Source organism: Nanorana parkeri, unplaced genomic scaffold (assembly GCF_000935625.1).
Source record: "Nanorana parkeri isolate BGI_ZX_2015 unplaced genomic scaffold, ASM93562v1 scaffold15, whole genome shotgun sequence".
Lineage (NCBI taxonomy): Eukaryota > Metazoa > Chordata > Amphibia > Anura > Dicroglossidae > Nanorana > Nanorana parkeri.
The window spans coordinates 850,185-855,311 of record NW_017306283.1 but is presented as its reverse complement, the minus strand read 5'-3'; positions in this window follow the sequence as shown (position 1 = coordinate 855,311).

The following is a 5,127-nucleotide window of genomic DNA, read 5'->3' as shown; positions in this document are numbered from 1 at the left end:
CCCCCCCCGGGCCCATTGGCATAATCTGGTGGGAGGCTCGATTTCTTCCTTTTCATGGAGGTTCCATTCACAGGGCAAACAGACGATTCCATTCTACCCACTAACCAAATCAAGTTAATCTTGATGGAGACAAAAACATTATTGCCTAGTTCTGTCGTGTCTTTGGATCGGATCAGTTGGCCTTTTTTTTTTTTCTACTCCTCAATGTTTTGTACCATAAACAACTTGACAGTTGATATATTTTCCCGATGGGCAAGATGCTGTAATGGCTTTTGCCTTTTTGTATAGTTTTTGTCCCAGAGGGTTTTATACGTGTTTGGTTTATACAGCACCTAGAAATTCTGTGAACAGTCCACTTTGGTCCCTGCCCCCAAGGCAACTGGCAATCTACGGCCTTGGTGCCTTAGATGTAGGGTCATGGGGCCCTTTGGCACGTAATGTGCTGCCCTCTTGGGCCCGGTAGGCTGTGTTTTCTACAGAACACAGTAGAGGTCAATAGGAGGAACCAACAAGTTTATGACTGTGATTTGGGGGCTGAAGGCAGCAACCACTGTGCCCATGGCTAGAATATCAGCTAGCACTGATATTGTCCTATTGTATGGGGTGGACATTGATCTCTAAGGACATACCTACAGGCCTTGTGTTATTTTGGCTTGTTAACTGTGGCCTGGAGAGCGTCGATGAAAGTCGGAATGTTTTTTACAAGGCAGCAGGCTTTGAGCTGCATTCTTGAAGCCCATCAAGCACCCTTTGTCTTCAGCTTGGGAATGCTGACTGAGGGAGTGATAGCTTTTAGCGTGCGTTCAGGAAGCTTTACCCTCTTAAAGCTTGCTAAAACGTACAGAAAGATCTATATTTAGCATTTTTCTATCCAGTGTTTAAAGGTCAAGTTAAGGATTTATAACAACTTCCCCAGCACCCTAATTTTAGCCTCATCCAGATGCCCACTTACCTTTTCATGACAGTGATGGCTTCTCTGGTGTTCTGCAGCCTTCTACCTGTGTGCTAGTCTGGCTCTGCCCATGGCAGCAAAGTTACTTCCCTCCCCATGGACTTGAATTGGACCATACGTGTACTGGTAGGGCCCCCTACTTGAGTTCTTGTCTGGCCCTGTCCATGCCAGCAAAGTTACTCCCCATGGACTTGAATTGGACCATACCTGTACTGCTGGAGTATGGCCCCCTACTTGAGTTCTTGTCTGGCCCTGCCCATGCCAGCAAAGTTACTCCCCATGGACTTGAATATGATCATACCTGTACTGCTGGAGTATGGCCCCCTACTTGAGTTCTTGTCTGGCCCTGCCCATGCTAGCAAAGTTACTCCCCATGGACCTGAATTGGGCCATACCTGTACTGCTGGAGGATGCCCCCCTACTTGAGTTCTTGTCTGGCCCGACCCATGTCGGCAAAGTTACTCCCCATGGACCTGAATTGGACCATACCTGTACTGCTGGAGTATGGCCGCCTACTTGAGTTCTTGTCTGGCCCTGCCCATGCCAGAAAAGTTACTCCCCATGGACCTGAATTGGACCATACATGTACTGCTGGAGTATGGCCAACCTACTTGAGTTCTTGTCTGGCCCTGCCAATGCCAGCAAAGTTACTCCCCATGGACCTGAATTGGACCATACCTGTACTGCTGGAGTATGGCCAACCTACTTGAGTTCTTGTCTGGCGCTGCCAATGCCAGTAAAGGTACTCCCCATGGTCTTGAATTGGATCATACCTGTACTGCTGGAGTATGCCCCCCTACTTGAGTTCTTGTCTGGCGCTGCCCATGCTAGCAAAGTTACTCCCCATGGACTTGAATTGGAACATACCTGTACTGCTGGAGTATGGCGAACCTACTTGAGTTCTTGTCTGGCCCTGCCCATGCTAGCAAAGTTACTCCCCATGGACTTGAATTGGACCATACCTGTACTGCTGGAGTATGCCCCCCTACTTGAGTTCTTGTCTGGCCCTGCCAATGCCAGCAAAGTTACTCCCCATGGACTTGAATTTGACCATACCAGTACTGCTGAAGTATGGCCCCCCTACTTGAGTTCTTGTCTGGCCCTGCCCATTCCAGCAAAGTTACTCCTCATTCACTTGAATTGGGCCATACCTGATCTGCTGGAGTATGGCCCCTTTCAGTACTATGGGGAGTTATTGCCCATGGGCAGGCAGCAGCAGACAAGATTTCAGGAAGAAGGCTATAAACAACAAAAGAGGCCTCAAGGGCTGGGAAGAGGTAAGTAGGCCCTTGGGCTGGGGTGTTGAGGCTTAAATGACGTTAGGGGGCTAGTGAGATGGGGCTGGGTTTTTTTAAATTTTATTTATCCTGAACTGGACTTTGTAAACAAACCAATGCTTTTCCAATGCAGGGCAACTGGTTCACATTATTGGCGAGAGGCGACCACACTAGCACACATGGCTGAAATAAACATCCTTATCCTTTGTGAATTGAGCCTTATGCCTGTGTGTAGAAGGTCTGAACAGGCAAATATGCATGCTGACCCAATACAAATCTGGATGAGTTTAATAGGCCTGGTAAAATCTGAAAGGGGCTTACAGATAAATGTTCGTAGTTGGTTGGGTCATGTAGACATGACCCAATCAACTATAAAGAGAGGAAGGGATAGACACTCCTGGTTCTGCTATTCTTGGCAGGGAATGGTAACAATAGGTTCAAAAACCCATCTGATCAATTGTTCCCTACGGGTGGTCAGTCTTTGGCTTTCTGCTGTCGCCACAGACTAGAGAACGTCACCCATTCCAACTGAAATTGGACAAATCGGTTGCTTGTCCTCTATGTCCAGCTTTACTATATTGCTGGGGTGGTGAATTGGACCATACCTGTACTGCTGGAGTATGGCCCCCTACTTGAGTTCTTGTCTGGCCCTGCCCATGCCAGCAAAGTTACTCCCCATGGACTTGAATATGATCATACCTGTACTGCTGGAGTATGGCCCCCTACTTGAGTTCTTGTCTGGCCCTGCCCATGCTAGCAAAGTTACTCCCCATGGACCTGAATTGGGCCATACCTGTACTGCTGGAGGATGCCCCCCTACTTGAGTTCTTGTCTGGCCCGACCCATGTCGGCAAAGTTACTCCCCATGGACCTGAATTGGACCATACCTGTACTGCTGGAGTATGGCCGCCTACTTGAGTTCTTGTCTGGCCCTGCCCATGCCAGAAAAGTTACTCCCCATGGACCTGAATTGGACCATACATGTACTGCTGGAGTATGGCCAACCTACTTGAGTTCTTGTCTGGCCCTGCCAATGCCAGCAAAGTTACTCCCCATGGACCTGAATTGGACCATACCTGTACTGCTGGAGTATGGCCAACCTACTTGAGTTCTTGTCTGGCGCTGCCAATGCCAGTAAAGGTACTCCCCATGGTCTTGAATTGGATCATACCTGTACTGCTGGAGTATGCCCCCCTACTTGAGTTCTTGTCTGGCGCTGCCCATGCTAGCAAAGTTACTCCCCATGGACTTGAATTGGAACATACCTGTACTGCTGGAGTATGGCGAACCTACTTGAGTTCTTGTCTGGCCCTGCCCATGCTAGCAAAGTTACTCCCCATGGACTTGAATTGGACCATACCTGTACTGCTGGAGTATGCCCCCCTACTTGAGTTCTTGTCTGGCCCTGCCAATGCCAGCAAAGTTACTCCCCATGGACTTGAATTTGACCATACCAGTACTGCTGAAGTATGGCCCCCCTACTTGAGTTCTTGTCTGGCCCTGCCCATTCCAGCAAAGTTACTCCTCATTCACTTGAATTGGGCCATACCTGATCTGCTGGAGTATGGCCCCTTTCAGTACTATGGGGAGTTATTGCCCATGGGCAGGCAGCAGCAGACAAGATTTCAGGAAGAAGGCTATAAACAACAAAAGAGGCCTCAAGGGCTGGGAAGAGGTAAGTAGGCCCTTGGGCTGGGGTGTTGAGGCTTAAATGACGTTAGGGGGCTAGTGAGATGGGGCTGGGTTTTTTTAAATTTTATTTATCCTGAACTGGACTTTGTAAACAAACCAATGCTTTTCCAATGCAGGGCAACTGGTTCACATTATTGGCGAGAGGCGACCACACTAGCACACATGGCTGAAATAAACATCCTTATCCTTTGTGAATTGAGCCTTATGCCTGTGTGTAGAAGGTCTGAACAGGCAAATATGCATGCTGACCCAATACAAATCTGGATGAGTTTAATAGGCCTGGTAAAATCTGAAAGGGGCTTACAGATAAATGTTCGTAGTTGGTTGGGTCATGTAGACATGACCCAATCAACTATAAAGAGAGGAAGGGATAGACACTCCTGGTTCTGCTATTCTTGGCAGGGAATGGTAACAATAGGTTCAAAAACCCATCTGATCAATTGTTCCCTACGGGTGGTCAGTCTTTGGCTTTCTGCTGTCGCCACAGACTAGAGAACGTCACCCATTCCAACTGAAATTGGACAAATCGGTTGCTTGTCCTCTATGTCCAGCTTTACTATATTGCTGGGGTGGAACCAAGTATTTGGAGATCAGAGACAGCTATAGGTAATTCATGTTCATCTCAGAATTTGAGCAACTTGAGATTATTTCACTGATTCCCGAGGCTCTGCATTGCGTTATTTCCCCCTGCAAACCGCTGTATACTAATTGCGCCGAATGCGAAACTCCGATTGTGACCAATGTGCTGGGTTGTGTGAGGTTTTTTTTTTTTTTTTTTCAAGCAGTCACACTTCTAGGAAAGTACCCAGCGCCGATTTCCCCACACCGGCTTCCATCTACATAGCCCGCAACAGGGTGCAAACAACCGCAGTGACGCCAGAGGCGCAGGCGATTACCGAAAAATGCGATGATTGCATTTCTGAGAAACAGAGCCAGATTCTTTCATGTCATATCCCGTTAATGCACCACACCTAACTATCGCAGTCCTCACACCTAGAGCGATTCACCGACACGCCACCAATCAATGCCACTAAAGTCATTAGCAGCCCGAGGCACATTCACCGGTCATACCGTATATGTATATATCATACTGTGCAGAGACACGTAACAAACTTGTAAAGCAAGCGCTTTTATATGACACTTTATTTTGGGCTAACATTTGTAAATCCCCCAAAAACCTTTCTATTCAATCTGACATGTCTGGGG